The 19,217-nt window shown below is 31.6% G+C and overlaps 2 long non-coding RNA genes and 1 pseudogene across 3 annotated transcripts; all 3 read left to right on the top strand.

Annotated features, from left to right (window-relative positions):
* Positions 1-123: 123 nt before the first annotated feature.
* On the top strand, positions 124-5,291 carry LOC122603329. Of its 2 annotated transcripts, XR_006324445.1 has the most exons (5): positions 129-443; positions 1,173-1,396; positions 4,666-4,816; positions 4,892-4,967; positions 5,036-5,291. It is a non-coding gene; the product is annotated as an uncharacterized LOC122603329 (long non-coding RNA). The 2 variants fall into 2 exon arrangements; XR_006324444.1 differs by lacking the exons at positions 4,666-4,816; positions 4,892-4,967; positions 5,036-5,291 and having other exon boundaries at positions 124-443; positions 1,173-2,625.
* Positions 5,292-11,040: 5,749 nt separating this feature from the next.
* On the top strand, positions 11,041-11,763 carry LOC122603330. Its single transcript, XR_006324446.1, has 2 exons — positions 11,041-11,080; positions 11,195-11,763. It is a non-coding gene; the product is annotated as an uncharacterized LOC122603330 (long non-coding RNA).
* A 3,334-nt stretch (positions 11,764-15,097) lies between these two features.
* Positions 15,098-17,369, top strand: LOC122603889 (annotated as a pseudogene).
* Positions 17,370-19,217: the final 1,848 nt, after the last annotated feature.

Below are 19,217 nucleotides of genomic sequence, written 5' to 3'. Positions count from 1 at the left end.
ATTTCAATTTTTATATATGTATATATTATAGATATATTATTGAATTCATTTTTGTCTTCCCCAACTACCTACATAAATAAGGGAGAATTCATTTTTGTCTTCCCTAACTACCGACATAAATAAGTGACTGGTCACACAAATTTAAAACACATAGTTTGATACAATTTAATTCATTTTTAAACCCCCAACTTCTTCTCCTTAGATACACTTCACATATATTCATAAAACATTTCCTTTTCATCTTCCTCGCAAAGATTTTAGAAAAACTTGTGAAAAACTTGTTTTTGGCTATAGATTTATCACCGTTATGCAGAGGTGGAGGTGGTGTTGAAGCGGTGGTAGTGACGGAAGCGGTAGCCGGTGTAAAGGTTATGCGGTGTAAAGGTTATGCGACAGAGTAAAAGTTGTAGTGTTGTAGAAGCATTACAATAAATAAAGTACAGGTGAAAAAGACTCTTTTTTCCCTGGGTTTGTTTATGTCTTTGGCTTGGAATTTTTTCTTCATTCGTAAACTACAGTTATTTATTTTTTTGTTTATACTTCTTTAAAAAATAAGAGACTTTAAGGGGTTTTTGGTCTAGTTTTTAAATTTTTGTTAAGTTTATACTTCTTTTGATAATATCTTTTCAGTATAATAAGGCTTCTAGCTTTAGCTTAACATAAGCTTGTATGCTCACTCAAACACTTTACTCTAAAATGTTATAAGCACCTAATATAAAAGCTAAAAGAAACACCCCTAATTATAATCATCATCTTCATCACTAGTAAAGTATGTTGAAGTTAAGCTATCAGCTGATTATTTTTCTTTTTTTAGAACGACATAAAGTATATTATAACTACTATAACAACTAATTATATTTTAAGTTATAACGAAAAGTTAATATGTAAACATCCTAACTCGCCATGGGCAAAACTGCCTTGAGTTTGGGAACGTTAACACTAGAGATGACATTGGGTAATAAGTAATCGGCTATTTACGATTACAACAACTCTATTGACTGTATACATTTGAAAAATTTGAATTAAGTGATTTAGGATGTTGTATTCATTAAAATTATATTTGGGGAGTGTTCAACCCATTATCCCCAAGTTCTTGTGTAACCATAAAATGACGTCTTTTATACTTTAACAACGGCTTTGTTTTCATTCATCAAATTAACTGTATTGTGCAGGCTGAGAAGACTACGGTTAAGGAGAAAAAACAGCCCGAAGATGTAGAATTAGATGCACCAAGGAATGTGAACGAGAAATGTAGTTAGAAATTTCAGAATTAAACAAAAATTGGAAGTCACTAAACCGTTGTCAAAAGCTTGAAACACTTGCTACAGAAATTAAATCTAAGCTAGAGAAGAAGATGCAGGATCTTGAGAATCTACTCGCTGATTCAAGGAAGAAGGTAAAAGAACATGAAAAGTCAAGAAATACATCTCTAAGTTGTGCACAATGAGTGGATCATGTTTAGGCTAAAATGGGTAATAATTTTTGTCAAAACTAGAATGAAATAACCTAAATCTTTAGATCTTAAGTATTGGTATGTATTAACAAAGAAATTAAATAACTTTCACCATTTCACTTATTCCCTGTTTAGCAAACTTTTATTTGACCCATTCAACCTAAGTATACAGTCTTAATCATCGTTCATAACTAATTGAACAAAAATTGCCACCTCTAAGTCATATGGTTATCTAAGAAATAATACACAACATGTATAAGAAACCAATGGGGTTAAAGAAAGCTAGAGTTAAGAGATATTTTTTTTGAGAAATAGTTCTTGATTTTAAATCACGAACTTGCTCGTTATATATCTCAACCATTTGCACACCAAGTTCATACTTAAAAGAGCTTCTTCGGATTTGGGAGAGAAGAAATAGATTGTTAAACGCCCGATAGTTGATCCCCCAGCCCTCTGGAGATGATACATTGGGACCAGTCTAATAAAAACACATAAAATAAGTATACGATGAAATCAACATTCTAATGTTTGAATATACTTGTGTGAACCACAATGCTTACCATAGTAAGTCTTACCAGACGTCGTTGGACAATATGCAAATATGCATACATTATAGTGGTTGAGTGTCAACAAACATGTCCTCTACAACCACAATATGTTAAAATAAATGAATAATACGGAGTAAATCTTAACAAAAGTTTATACATAGCAACACAAAAATGAGGATAGAGGAAACACCTTGTGTTGCTGTAGGGCTAAACACTTTATTGAATTTGAAAACTTGAACTTTAATTTTTTTTTTACTATTTTCGAGGGGTTTGTAACAACCAATTTACCATTATCATCAATATCAACAATGTATACATATTTGCATATGGTCTAACGGGTTCATGTAAAACTTACACAATGGTAAGCATTGTGGTTCGCACAAGTATATTCAAATATAGATTGTTGATTTGAGTGTGTACTTATGTGTTTTTATTAGACTGGTCTCTATCTTGTCCAGAGGACTTGGGGGGTCAACTATCGGGCATTAAATGATCTATTTCTTCTCTCCCAAATCAGGATGAGCTCTTTTAAGTATAAAATTGGTGTGCAGGTGGTTTGATCTATAACGAGCAAGTTAATAATTTATTATCAAGCAATAGTACTCAAAAAAAGATATCCTTTAACTTTATCTTTTTTTTAACCCTATTTGTTTCTTCTACATATTGAGTATTATTTCTTAGATAACCATATCAATTAGAGGTGGCAATCTTTATTCAATTAGTTATGAACGATGATTCAGACTGTGTACTTAAGCTGAACGGGTCACATAGAAGTTTGCTAAAAAGGGAATAAGTGAAATGGAGGTGAAAGTTATTTAATTTCTTCGTTAATACATACGACCACCTAAGATCGAAAGATTTAGGCAATTTCATACTAATAAAGCTTTCTTAATCATTTTTAACACATCTTTATCTATGCTATATTATAAAGCAGATCTCTCATGTCTATATTTTAAGTTTCAACATTTACTTCCTTAAAATGTCCATATATCAACTCTATATTTACTTAACTCTCATCAAATCTCAACCAATCAAATTTTTTTCTTTCTCATCCATAAATCATTTATTCTTCCAATTCATTCAAAATCTTTTATCTCAAAAACCATACATCGATAAATTCTAAAAATTATATGGGTGTTCTTAAAATTTCATGCTCTTTCATTAGAGACGTCATTCGATATACTTTCGACGACTTTTTTAAATCTGAGGGCAGAGCCCGTACAGCTAAGTCATTTGGTATCACACTCTATAACCTATCACCCCCACCATCTCACCGCCGTAACGCGCGGGTACTTGCTCTTGTTAATTCAAAAATGAATGAACAGACTTTGTTGGTCAACCGAACCCAACTTGTCTAGTTTTGACAAAAGTTATTACCCATTTCAGCCCGAACCTGATCCACTCATTTTACTCGCCTTAGAGATGTATTTCTTGACTTTTACACTCTTAAGACATGGAATTCTACCCAACCGAATGAGTTAGTTGTCCCTGATGCTAGCATGCATCATGTTACATCAACTAGAGATGTCCAGTGTTAATATAACAAATTATCTAATTAAATCACAAAGTACGTAGCGGAAAATTAAACTATGTAGTTAATTAATTAACCAAGAGAGAAAACATATACCTTTAATCGAAGATGATAAAGTAAGAAACTTTATGATAAGGTTTAAAGTAAAACCTCTCTACGTTTGCACACACAACACTCGAATGTATGCGTGTTAGCACTTGATCACGAACCGACAACGATTGGCTTCTCCTTTTGCTTGCTTTGGTCGAAACCACCAAGAACCCTAAAAGGGTTTATGATTTTCGGCCTATGACCGAAAATAAGAGAGAGAGAGAGAGAGAGATTTAGGGTTTTAGAAAACCTTTAGAATTGAATTGAATAAAACAATTAGCTTAGGCCTCTATTTATAGGATTAGGTATCTTGATGACCAAGTTAAGGGTTTTGCAAAACCCTTTTCCTACTTGTGGCCGTCCCCCTCTAGAGAACATTCTAGAGGGTTTCCTAATTGTTTTCTTAATTACAATTATCTCCTCCGTTAAGTTCGTCAGTTAAGTAACGTTAACCATTTAACATTTAACGAACGACCGTTAGATTCTCGTGATCTTTAATTAACTAATAAATTACATTGAAGATATTAATTAATTATAATTACATTTGTGTCGAGACGTGTGACCCCGTAGGTTTAAATAATTTCCGGACATACGTTCATTTTACGTGATCATATACTAACAGCTCCCACTTGAGCATGTAATAATGAAGGTAATAACATTGGTTAGCATCTAGCAACACGCCAATGTTCCCGGAAAAATTTAAGTATAGTTTCTTAAAGTATATTTAAATGGTTTAAGACATTTATTTATCCCTTTGTTTTAGATACCTTGTTAAATATGAATATAGATCAATATCATTTCATAATTTAACAATTCTGTTTCTCATTCCATAACTAATTAATGATTACCAAATATAATTGAGAACCATTTGGATTTATTTGGGCACAATCATGCAAACATCTAAATTAGTCCTAATGAGGGCGCCAATGGTATCATACTTCAACTTTCAAGTCGAAGGAACAAATCCTGTATTGACTACACGTGTCCAGTCATATACTTCACTACACTTACTGAAAATAGCCCTTTTGTACTACTTTATTCAGGATAGTTAGAACTATATCAAGCAAATGCAATTCGTACATCATGACCTGCAGAGTATACGCTCATGGCGCATAATATCTTTCCAAGTGCAAAAACATATGGCTCGGGATCCTTGCCTCAAGCTACTTAAAATTGTTTCTTATAGCAATGATGGTAGGTTTTGGTGTTTATATTTTGCTGATTAACTATGCAGGCCATTATTCTGAAACTAAGCTATAAGCTGTTCAGGTGCGAGAGTTTCCTTCATCGGTGATTTTCATAATTGACATATTTGTTTTGTCATCCAACACGTTAGCTTTAAAAGGTAAGGACCGCAGCTATAATTTGTTTCATAAATATTAGCTCTGTCGCTAACTAGCTTTACGTTTTCAGTGATGAGTGAGTCAGCAATGGGTAACCCTCAATATTCAGTTTAACCCTCAATATTCACCTTCCAAACCTAATCACTGGATTGTTCGTAATCTAAACTAAAACGTGCAAAATCACAAGTGCTTAATTAATGGAATTGTGATGGTGTAATTGTTTCTATTGTTTGTTGTACATTTGAGATTATACTTTTCTCTGGTTGTAACACATTTTACTATAAATTTTTCCTTCTATGATATAATCAACTATGATTTTTAGTAAATTAGAGTGATTTTTAGTGAGTTTTTACTTATTTCAAGTGTTTTATATGCAATAACTTACAATTATTTTATGTCACTTTACTGAATATTATCATCTAGAAGGTATATTGGGCCTATTCTTGAACTAATAACAATCATGTGGTCGAAAATCGATATATGTAATATAAAACGTGGAATTAGAGTGATTTTTAGTTGTTTTTTTACTTATTTTTAAATGTTTTATATGCAATAACTTGAAATTTTTTGGGTCAATTCATTATATATAACAAAATTAATATGGTGACTACCTAAAGAACTTTACAAAACCTAAGTTTACTGTTCCTATATGGCACATGTTTACTCTTTTGTGCATGTCCACTCTATCTTCTGTGCATATCCACCCTTTTTTACAAGTAATAACTTGAAATGTTTTACGGCACGGTTCATTAACCCAACATTCATTAACTCTAGGACATCTCTAGTTGATGTAACATGATGCATGCTAGCATCAGGGACAACTAACCCATTCGGTTGGGTAGAATTCCATGTCTTAAGAGTGTAAAAGTCAAGACATACATCTCCTAAAATACTCAATATAATAGTCCTAATATCCATACGATATACGGTAAATATATAGATTATATCATAAAGAAATTCGAATATGACTCATACATGATTCATGAGTATGAAATACTTTGTGGTTAAAGTAAACCGATGATCGAAGCTAAATTATAAAAAAAACACTAATGATATATAATATATGTTTAGTAAGAGTTTTAGATTTACCTTAAATTTTTACAATCACATCAAAATCAGAACTTATAAGCATAGTGGATATATAACAGCAAATAGCCTTGTGATTTCGGATCGTAAAGTCAATAACTAAACAACTATAATTCCGAGACTATGATTAACAACACTAAATTTAAAAATCATCATGTATTAACTAGTCTTCCAAATAGTTTGGGCCTCAACATGTATTATAAAGTTATAGATGATATTGCAAATTGGACCTTGGTTCATACACGGATTCTGGTCCAATTTCAAATACATCACGATATGTAAGTAATTTTTTCACTTTTTTATCTAGTTCAGAATCTAAAAAATGGAATGGTGTCAATGATGTCTAACCTAGCTGGTCAGAGGCATTCCCGGTTTTACCCAATGTCTCGAGTTCGATCCTTAAGGATGACAAACTTTGGGGTTTTTTCCCTCTAAATACTTGTAACGGCTCATAGTCAATGTCTCGTTCTTTAGGTACGTGCAAGACTTCATAATTATACGGTGAGGTTTCCCTGATGTCGTATACCGGCTGAATGTTCTGAAAAAAGAAAAATGGAATGGTGAAGAAATCGAATTTTTAAATTTGAACAAGCTTTGTGATCGTAAACGGCAATAGGTTAAAGTTGTTAGTTAAACCGAGATAATCAGAAACATTAAACTTATACATACAATTGTCATATCAAACAATTATCGTCTAATTTTTACATATCCACATTATATTAAACAAATGAATAAAAACACTAGTATAATCTATGTTTAATAATACAAACAATAATATAGATAAGATTAAAACTCAGCATATACCCTTTATAGAAAATATTTAGATACAAAAATCATTTATAAAACCCATTCTATTGAAAAGCCTGAAAATACCGGCCAACATGTTTGAACCATAGCTTCTCTACTAGAGAACTACTTAAAAATTAAACCGGTCGATCACCCTTAGACCGGTTTTACTAGAAAACCACTTACAATTAAACCGATCGACCAATCGAAACGTTTAGACATGCTGCTCTTTAAATCAATTTAAAAACTACTTGTGTTGTTAAGTTTTAAATATATTCCTTCCAAATCACTTCAATTTTGAAAGAAAAAAAAGACAAAAAATACCTATCTATACTGTCTTATAATAATTATCACTTTCTCTCTTATAAAAGTATTAGATGTAAAATTACCACTTTACCCTTGATAAATTAATTTACATCAATTACATTAAATCAATTACTTACACCCGCCACCAACATGTCGTCACCACCACGACCGCCATCACCACCACCAGTCGTCGTCACCACCAAACGGCCGTCGAATCGCGCGAGTACAATGCTAGTTACAGTATAACTTTTCCTTCTTATTATCTCTCCTTTCATTGTCTTGTTTTACTTAAAAATATATTTTATAATTTTTTCTTTTCCGTTCCTCTCTTTTCTCTTTATAAAAAAACTTATACCGAAGAGAATGAAATGAATAACTAAAGGGCTAAAATACGAAAACAACATTCAAAAGTGTAATGAATATAAATACAGATGATGACAGAGATGAGATGAAGAAAACAAATTAAATGCAACTACTAATAAAGTAATAAGGATAAGATATCGGGTATACTATAGTCGATAGATTGGTTTTCATTCCGATGCATGTATGTTAATTAGTTCTGCTGCTATATCAACAAGGACACACTTTACAATGGCGACACCTATTAACATAGCATGTGACGATCGAGTTATATAAGTCAACCTAAACCCACTCACTCCATGTAAAGATTCAATGATTCGATCCCTTTTGTATATAAAACTAGTTTTAATACCTTTATATAAGTTTTAGGTAAAATAAAAATAAATATTAAGTAAAAAGGATTAATCACGGGAAGACCAACGTACTTTCTCATTTGTACACGGTTGCCTATTATACTGTTTTATTGAGTAGGTTTATCAACATACTTTTCTTTTTTGTACACGGTTGACCAATATTACCGACTATCACTGGTAAACCGGTCAACTTTGGGTTAACCATGTACAAAAAAAAAAGTATGTGGGTAAACCTCATCAATAAAAAGTATGATGGGAAACCGTGTACAAATGGAAAAATACGTTGGTCTTTTCGTGATTAATCAAAAAAAAAAAGTAGTGATGTATGGCTAAAAAAAATATCTTATGGATGATCCGCATACTTAATACATGCGAATCTTTCTTACTAAAAAAGGAATAACAACCAAATATTTCATACGAAACCCAAAATACAAAAATTTTGAACATTTTGACGTTGTATATGTTGCATATCATTGCAACTCAATAATAATGAATGTTGGTGCCCAACCTCAAACTTGTTTTTTCTTTGTAACGAGGTCTTAAGACCCATGCGTTGTACGTCCGAGATGAATTATATTATTTTCATTTTTAACGTGTGGTTTAAAAATGATCTATATTAGAACGATGTTGAGTTGTGTGTAAGAGTATAGTTATAATATGGACATAATTATGAAGATAGAATGTAAAGAAACAATTGACAATATAATATATAATTATGTTGATTAAAAAGTACATGTTTACAAATGTTGATTAAAATTGGATTAATCACGAGAAGACCGACGTACTTTCCCATTTGTACACGGTTGCCCATTATACTTTTTTATTGATAAGGTTTACCCACATACTTTTTTTTTGTACACGATTGACCCAAAGTTGACCGGTTTACCTGTGATAGTCGGTAATATTGGTCAACAGTGTACAAAAAAAAAATATGTGGGTAAACCTTATTAATAAAAAAGTATAATGGGCAACCGTGTACAAATAAGAAAGTACGTTGGTCTTCCCGTGATTATTCCCTAAGTAAAACAAATAAAATAATAGGTTTTTCTTCATTAAAAATCACTGTGCATCATGAAAATCATCGTGCATCAATTGGTTTGTAAATATTCGTGCATCAGTTTAACCATAATCTAAGGGTCAAGATCTTGTCCAATTTGTTTTATCTTAATACTTTTTTTACAATAATCAACCTCCCATTATATATTGTCATTGGATTTATATGTGGGGAAGAGAATATGAGGCTTATAGGCATCGAAGTTAAGTGAAAAACCCCACATACCATTTTCTAAGGAAGCAGCTATATACACACATCAACTATTCTCAGAAAACAAATCCGAAACGCCCTGTTTTATGTAAAATGTCGCGTTTATTGCCCTGTTTTATATAAAATGCAGCGTTTGGTCGGTGTGTAAATTGTAAAAGTTATAGGAGAACTACACGTGGTCTGACACACATGTCAGTCATTCCCTCGTTTTAGGTACCGTTTAACCTAATACGCAGCGTTTTATTTAAAACGGTACCTAAAACGGTGGAATGACTGACATGTGTGTCAGACCACGTGTAATTCTCCTTATAGCTTTTACATTCTACACACCGGTCAAATGTGGAATTTTATATAAAACGGGGCGATAAACGTGACGTTTTACATAAAATGGGACGTTTCAGATGTGTTTATATGAGCAGTTGACGGTGTATCTATAGTATTACCCTTTTATAAAACATAAAAAACATGAGGGCCCAAACATTTATTCAACATATTAAAAAATTGTGATGTGAGAGGTTTTTCACCCAAGTTAGATGCATAACAGTTGCATACTCACTTTTACCTCTATATATTATGCATAAACACTCCGGTGAGAACACTTTTAAAATAAGAACGGTGAAAACACTTAAAACATCATTTTGATGCATTAAAAATCCATAAAACTAACATAGTCCAGAACTAATTATCATTATTAAAGTGTTTAACAACACATTGAGCCGTCAAAATCGAAAAAATCAAGTTTTTTGTTGGATGCATCATTTTAAAGAATATGCATCCAAGATGGATGCACAAAAAAAAACCCATGATTTTCTTGATTTTGATATGCCAATGTGCTGTTAAACAATTAAATAATGATAATTAGTTATACACTATGTTAGTTTTATGGACTATTAATGAATCAAAATGTAGTTTTTAAGTGTTATTATTTGTTCTTATTTTAATTTAGTTCTCATTTGACGATCACCATATATATATAGGGGAAGGGAATATGAGGCTGTTAGGCACATAAGTTGGGTGAAAAACCTCTCACATACCTTTTTTTAAAGCATAAAAATCATGGGGGGACAAGCATTTATTCAAAATATTAAAATATTGGTATGTGAGAGGTTTTTCATCCAAGTTGGGTGCATAACAGCCCCATACTTACTTTTTTTTCTCTCTCTCTATATATATATATATATTGTTTGATCAGATTACCCTTTATTAGAACATGAACGTATAGTCGTATATATATATCGTATAAATTTTATTTTATAGATTGGCTTCAGAAAAAAATAAAATAAATTATGGGATCAAAAATTTTAATTTCATTAAAATAAATTCTGGGCTCAAAATTTTTAATTTCGTTATTATCTAGTGGGTTTATATCTATAATGGTGTTCGTAGATGGTAACCTATAACCGGTCAACCATTTACTGTTTAATTAAATTTTAGACCCGTGTTAAATACACGAGATTTAAAATATTATTATTATAAGAATTAATATATGAAAAAAATATACTTATACGTTAAAAGTAAAAATATACTTAAAAAAAGAATTGATATATTAAAATTTAATACTGAATGTTAAATAGAAGATTTTGTATCCTAGATATAGTTTGATTCCAATTACTAATAACAACAATGATTATCCTAATTATAGTTTGATTATAATTGTTAATAACAACCATGATTATCCTAATTATAGTTTGTTTACAATTAATAATAACAACAACGGTTATCCTAATTATAGTTTGATTACAATTATTAATAGGGATAATGGCATGTGATTGTACCCAACTATTACCAAAAGATTATGTAATGTACCCAACTACAAGATTAGCTATGTAATGTAACCACGTTTGTTTTTCCGGTTATGTAATGTGTGTTACCGGTAATATCAGGTAACCTCTAGATGGTAACCTGTAAGAGCCATGTCAATTGACTCCACTATCCACATTTAATGCCACGTGGCCCATAAGTACGTATTTTTCATTTTTTGTTTACTTGTTTGATTTACATTCTCTTTCTTTAGTTTTTGCATATTACGATAAATATCCAAAATAATTTCACATTGGAAAAATGGTTTTTGCAGACGAAGGATTGGAAGAATAAATAATACCACCACCACCATCAGTTAATTATTTATTTCTCATCTCAACTACCATCAATCAATTATACAAGATCTATGTTTAGATCGATATGTAGATCTAAAGATACATGGTTTATATGTACATATATGTGAAAAGAGGTTTTTGTGGTGATGGTATGATGTTGTTGTCGGCGGAATGGAAGGAGGTGGGGAGAGAGTGAGAGAGAAAAAAAAAAACTGAGTGTCGCCGGAATCTACAGTGGCTGCTGCCGTTGAAGCCCACCCCTAAATTCAACCACCGTCCACCACTACTTGAAACTTAGAAAAAGAAAATTGGAAATCTTGTGATATAGCGCTCGCTTGCTCTTTATTTTTCTGTCAGCAACAATTTCTTTTGTTATCATTTCCCTACAATCTTGTGATCTCCTTTTTTTTCTCAGATTGTTCCTCACCACATATATGTATATTAGTATATCTTTACTTATATTTGTTTGTGTATCTGGTTGTTAATTTTGTTGTTGTAAAAGAATGGTAAAAAAAATCATTTATAGATCTTGATGTAATTACTTGAATTATCTGCCTTATATATATATATATATATATATTTTTTGTAACACGTGGCCACTCTTTAATTTAAAAAAAAATCGTGTTGATAACCGGCAACTTGTTTCATAGCCGATTGCTTGCATTACATAACCGAAAAAACAAACTTGGTTACATTACATAGCTAATCGTGTAGTTGGGTACATTCCCATGCCATTATCCCTTATTAATAACAACAATATTACACTTAATTTGATTACAATTAACAATATAAAGTAAAATACTGATATAAGTATTAATTAAATGTTAGGTAAAACATGCAGTACCTATCTTAGGTAAAGCAGGGAGGAATTATGTAAAATTCAAGGGGAGATTATGTAAAATTCAGGGGAAGCTATGTATATTTTTCAAATTCAAAGGTTTAATTTGTAATTTTTTTAAAAGTGACAAAACCTAAGCTTAAGTAAAGTTTGCAGTACGGATCATTTTCCCATGTTGTAACCTCTCTAACTTATAGTTATATTTTATTATTAGAAAAACATTATGCAAGAAAATATTAATTATTTTTGAATTGGGTTAAGTAATGGAAATCAAAAAGTGTAAATTAATTTAGACATGTATTAATTTAATTAATTTTGAAAAATTAAAGGCTGTGATTTGTTTAGTATATATTAAGATTAAGATTGAATACGAACATAAGCCTAACACAAATTTTTATTTTAAACCTTAGATAATTATCATGTTTATAAATAGTTATATTGATTTGATGTATATTGTTAATAACTTTTTAACGTACCTACATAAACGTAGTTATAATACTTCTAATTATTAACCAAGAGTTACATATGAATTAATAAAACGATGTACTATTGTGCAATTATTCAAGACTTAGAAGACTTGTAAAAAAAGTTGGAAAATTAATTATTACTCCGGGCTGACAATGGGTCGGGTATAGGCTAAGTTTAAATGATCTCGAACCCAGAACAAATTATATATCCTCGTCCTTTACCCGGACCTGACAGCCCCTATTTTTTATTAACCGTCGAGTAATGAGTTTTTCTCACGGGCAATTGGAGAACCATTAACTTAATTTATTAATTTTTAAGTTTGTTTAAAAGCGACTTAGTCAAAAAGGTTGGGATGCATCATTTTGATAATAACATCCTGATCTCCTAAACATGACATGTATATGCTAGTATGCTATTACATTGTATCATGCGCAATATGGTAGAGTCCGCAAAATTGAATAACTTGGGTAGCTATAAGTTTAAGAATAAAGAAAGAATATATGCAATGATCCTTACACAATCAATTTTAATCATACACAACATTGTATATATTATACAGTTGTACAGTACAATCATATAATACATACATTGTTGTGTATGGCAAAAACATGTTGTGCAAACTCTATGCCAGATTGTACACAAAATCAAAGACATTCAAGCTAAAACAAAATAAGGAATGATAAATAGTTTTGATCGCTATTACTAACATATGAGAAATGATATTCATACCACATAACTTGATTAATTTACCACAACTATGCATTAACTGTCTGTACAGTCTGTTGTAATACTTGTATCGTATGGCAATTTAATCAAATTATGTGGTACAAATATCACTTCCCCTAACATATATTAACACAATTATCATTTTATACTTTTAAATATATATTGCTAATTAAACCTCCTAAAAATCCTTCTAATTATAAGATCATGACATGTGGCAAGAGTTGAGATTGGGAAAGAGAGCTAGTGAAATCCAATTGTCATGATTTGGAGGTTTTAGGAGGATTATTAGAAGGATCTTTAAGAGGATTAATCATTTTCCTTTATGTTTTGCAAATATATATGAGTCAGGTAATTGGGTTCAAGATGGGTTTCGGGTATACGGGTCGTGACCTACAAAAATTAAATATTATCCCCATATCTGGCCCGATACCCGCATACCCAAGCATAAACCCGGCCCAAAAACGTTGGATTTCAGATTCCTCATCGGCTACGGGTTCTTTTGTCATTCCTACTCCGCATTTTAGTGCATCGACTTTACAAGATGTGATATGTTTTGCAGAGCAACAACTGCCATCGATACTGCAAGAATCTGATCCTTTTGATATATCTGGAGTTGTAGCATGTTCACCAATACCTTTAACGGTGACAATAAGCCAATAAACCTACCAAAACCAGCTAAGTACCATCTATATATAAATTTGAAAGTTTGGTAGACATATAAGGCAATAGAAGAAAGGGGATTATTACCTGTGAATGTAACTAAGTATGACAAAATGTCTATGTTATGTAAAGATCTTGTAAAATGTCTATGTAATGTAATGAACTTTTGAATCTCAATTATTGAATGTAATCAACTTCCAGATCTCGATTATTGGATGTACCTGACCAATTAAAAAAGTTACACGTGGCTAGGGATGGCAACGGACGAGAAAAAAACTGTAACCTGCGGATACCCATCCGTCATGGATGGGTAATTTCAAAATTTTTTTACCGTGGATACATAACGGATATAAATATGTACCCGTTTGCGGATTGCATATGGATAATGGATATATCATATCCGTCATGGATATATCCGTTTGGTGAACCCGCCATACTTATAAGTAAAACCCACATATTTATTCATAATATAACCCGTCAAACCCGCATGATATTATTTATATATGATAAATATTAATATTTAAATCAAATTTGTTCCACTTATAAAAGTTTGTTCAAAATTCCGATTATTATGTTAAAGATATGTTTTCAAATTCTAATTCCAATCTACATAACATTATCATTAACACATAACATTCTCACAACCTAAATGTGATGGTTATTATATATTAGATTTCTAATGACAACCGTGGATCTATCCGCGAGCTTTTATACCCGCAGATGATGGACGTGAATTAAATATTTAATCCGTTTGCGGATACCTGTGAATTAGCGGATAAAAAAAAAACCCACGTGGATGGTAACGGGAAAAGGATATCCGCATCCGTTACCCGCGGGTGCCATCCCTACACGTGACAGCTTATATGTTGCCACGTGGCAGCTTATATGGTTGCCACATTTTATAAGATCTTTACATAACATAGACATTTTGTCATAGTTACTTAATAATCTTTAGAAGAATTTATGATGCAACTTATGTATATGTAGAATATAATTTGGTATTTCGGTTTATTCTACAATTTGAAACATTCTTTCAGCTAACTTTCTTATCTGCTTTTCAAAGCAAAATAGTAATAAAAAAGAGATAAAAGCCTCAAATACAATACTCCGTAGACGATTGTCTATCTTATGGGAGTAGCTCGCAAACTACTCTATGTATACGTAGCCAGACCCCTATAAAACACTCGTACAACCAGCTTCTAGCTTCAGTGTCCAAGAAAAACCATTCTTCCGAAACAACATGTCAACCACCAAAAATCCACATCATGCCATATTCATACCAATTCCTCTCCAAGGTCACTTGATCCCTTCAGTAGCCCTTGCCATGAAACTAGCATCAAATGGATTCACCATCACTTTCATCAACACTCAAGTTATTCACCACAGCATCATGAAATCGTCGTCTACTCCCAATGATGACATTTTTGAGAAAGCACGCGAATCCGGTCTAGATATTAGGTACACCACTGTGAATGATGGTCTTCCAATAAGCTTTGATAGATCCTTGAATCAAGAACAGTTCGAGGAGTGTGTTCTCCATGTGTTTTCAGCCCATGTGAATGAACTGGTAGGAAATTTGGTGAAAGATGATCCGTCTATCAGCTGTTTGATCGCGGATAGTTTTCATGTGTGGACATTCATGATCTCAAACAAGTATAATTTGGTCAATATTTCATTTTGGACTGAACCTGCTTTGGTGTTGAATTTGTATTATCACTTGGATTTGCTCAAGAAAAATGGACACTATGGTCTACTTGGTATGGACATATATTACCTTCAATCCCTATCTCCCTGTTTTAACAAATTAACTAGATAATTAAGTTGAGTCTTCTATACACTAGTAATAAAGTATCAAATCACACAATATATATATATATATATATATAGTACGAGTATATATTTTTTTTAACCTACTCACGATGGAGTAGTTTTTTCTTTTTTTTATATTTTTTTTATCTATATTATGATATATTGTTTATACATACTATATGTTACCCTTTATAGCAGGGGAAGCCTATAGGGGGCAACCCAGATTCCCGGTCAGGCATTATTTTGAAGGCGACATAAATTTTCAAAAATTTTTATACATATCTTATACATATAATGTATAATACACTAAAAAGATGTGTTACTCGTATAATATAAATTTATCTTTCAATTCATTTTAATTAAATGTCTATTATGGTTTGTATTTATAAAATTATGATCTTAGTAAACATATATAATATCTTTGTCATAATGTTAGTTATTATTTATAAAAAGTTGTTTATATATTTGAATTATATAGGAATTAGGGACAATTTTTTCTGCTCGGTTGGGGTGTTTGAATTCTCAGGGATGCCGCTGCTTTATAGCGACATTCAGTTTTCTAGCGATATGACACATTTCTTTAATGATTATCAGATAAATATGACGATGTAATAGATTATATACCAGGCGTTGAGTCAATCAAACCAAGAGACTTGACATCATATCTCCAAGCCCCCAATACAAACACTGTATCACATCGCATCATACACAAGGCATTGTTCGAGGATGCCAAGAAAGCTGATTTTGTCTTATGTAACACAATACAAGAGCTTGAACCTCACACACTTTTAACACTCAACCAAACACAACCATTCTATGCCATCGGTCCTATCTTCCCTGATAAGTTTACTCAAAATCTCGTGTCCACAAGCTTATGGTCTGAGCTAGATTGTACTCATTGGCTCGATAAAAAGCTCCCAAATCAGTCTTGTATGTCTCATTTGGTAGCTATGCTCACATTAACAAACATGATCTTGGAGAGATAGCTTACGGGCTCTTACAAAGCGGGGTCAGTTTTGTTTGGGCACTTCGCCCTGGTATGGTAAGCTCTGATGAACCGGACGCTTTGCCTTTTGGATTTGAAGACCAAGCTAAAGATCAAGGGTTGATTGTGCCATGGTGTAATCAAAAGACCGTTATTTCTCACAAGTCTACAGCGGGGTTTCTTACACATTGTGGATGGAACTCGATTTTGGAAAGTATATGGTGTGAGATACCCTTGATTTGTTTTCCTCTATATACCGATCAATTCACTAATAGGAAATTAGTGGTAGATGATTGGAAAATCGGGATTAATCTATGTGAGCGGAATTTGGTTGAAAGAGCGGAAGTTGCGAGGAACATAAAGTATTTGATGATGGGAGAAACCCCAAATGAAGTAAGGCTTAACACCAAGAAACTTAAAAGGACACTAGAAGATGCATTGGCCGTTGGTGGATCATCTCAAAGGAATTTTGACAAATTCCTTGGTGAGGTTAACGTAAAAATTGACCAAATGAAAGGAACCATTTGATGGTTGGGGAAGTCCTCAATGTTACAACAATATGTATAAAATCTGAAAATATATGAAAGGCTGTTGTTATTATAGCTCTATGAAATCAAATAAATGGCTAGGTTCAAAAAATTGCAATAGCAAGTTATTGATTTATTCAGTTGATCCATATAACTTTTATAATTTATCGATGTATGGTTTTTGAGATATAAAATTTTGAATTATTTAGGATAATAGAATGATTTATGGAAAAGAGAGATTAAAATAAGTAGTTGAGATTCAGAAGAGAAAAAGAGTATTATAATTATTTTAGATAAATATTGAATAGATATGAGAGATATTTTGAAAAAATAAATGTTAGAAAGTTAAAATTTTAGACAAGGCCGACTATTTGCTTTATAATATAATATAGATATATTGATTTTATCACTTAATCTCATATTTTCATTCATCCAAATTAATACTTGTTTATAACATCTATTTATTACAATATAAACCTTAATTATAATTTCTTAAAGAATTTACATTTTTAATTTAAATCAACAATTTACCCTTTTTAATTTTCATAAAAAATATCACAAACTGATTAATTTTATAATATACTTATTACGCTTTGTAGCTCTTAATTTTGAGAATAATTTTTATTATATATCTTAGTTATGTTGAAATGACATTGTCAGTATATTTAATTTTGGTTTTCTTCTTGACATGTTTATTATCTATCAAACATATTCAATTATTTAATTTCTTTTTTAATTATCCAAAATCCAAATACCTTGAAGTATAAAGAACAAGTTGTGTATAACATACTATCAACTATATTGATCCTGGATGAATTTTGTTACGAAAACTTAAGTTTGAAGTGAAAGCTGGTTCATCAAACCGGTTCAGGATCCAACCTGCAGATATTGAATTAGAAATCATAAAAATATTGGTTCAACCGTGATCCGACTAGTTGGACCAGCCGGTTCAAAAACAATTCCAAAATATTGAAAACCAAAAAAATTAGTTTAAATATAATTTTCCCTAACTTTACTTTAAACTATTTGTGTATAAAAACGTTAATCTTAGTAAAGATATTACATTGACAAAATTATAGACCTTTTCAAATAATTCACGCCGACAATATTCTAATAATGCAAGAGATACAAGTAAATTAAAAGGAAAGAAATGAAAATGTAATTTAAAGAAGATTTAAATGAATAAAAAAAAATTAAACAAATATTGTCATTTTTTAATGGGTTTTATGTTACCATATTATTTACATGGTACATATAGAGGTTGAAATATTTACCACTTAATTCATCTTGATAAGTTAAGATGAATAAGTGAAGAGTTAAAATAGAAGATAGTAAATATAAATGACTTGATCCAGTTGATGTAAGTAGACATTTCAAAAATAAATAAAACGAGGATAACAGGATCATTAAAAGTGGTATAGATAAGGTGGAAAATTATGTGGTGGTGTTAATTATTAGATAGATTGGTGTGGTGGTGGGCTGCGGGGTGGACAAGATGAGTGTGTCCACTTTAGGAAGGTTTGGTATGGGTTGGTTTTTATTGTTTTTTATAAATTTTTGATTGATTATCGAGATATTATGGGTTTAATTTTTGAGATTATTCTTATGAAGACGATGGTTATAATCTGGTGATAATATGACACTACAATCTTAATGTAATATTACTACTGTAAGGGTGGATGGAGCGCCGTGAGGAGAAGACCGGTACCCATCTGGTATCGAATTGAACACCGCGCCGACCTCCCGGTACCGGTAGGATGGGGAGCGAATTGGTGACCATGGTGCCGGTTGTGGTGCCTATTGATTCGGCCGTTTGAGAATTTAAAAAAAAAAAAAAAGAAACCAATGGGACCCACATCAACGGTTACATCTCCCCTCCTTCTTTTCTTTCTTTCTATCTTTCTTTTCTTCCTTTCTTTCCTGTGTTCTTTTCGGCCGATTCTTTCTACTTTTTTTTCTTTTTTTTTTTCATTCAAACAATCAAAACA

Source organism: Erigeron canadensis, chromosome 6 (assembly GCF_010389155.1).
Source record: "Erigeron canadensis isolate Cc75 chromosome 6, C_canadensis_v1, whole genome shotgun sequence".
Classification (NCBI taxonomy): Eukaryota; Viridiplantae; Streptophyta; class Magnoliopsida; order Asterales; family Asteraceae; genus Erigeron; species Erigeron canadensis.
This window is presented reverse-complemented; position numbering and strand designations above follow the sequence as displayed.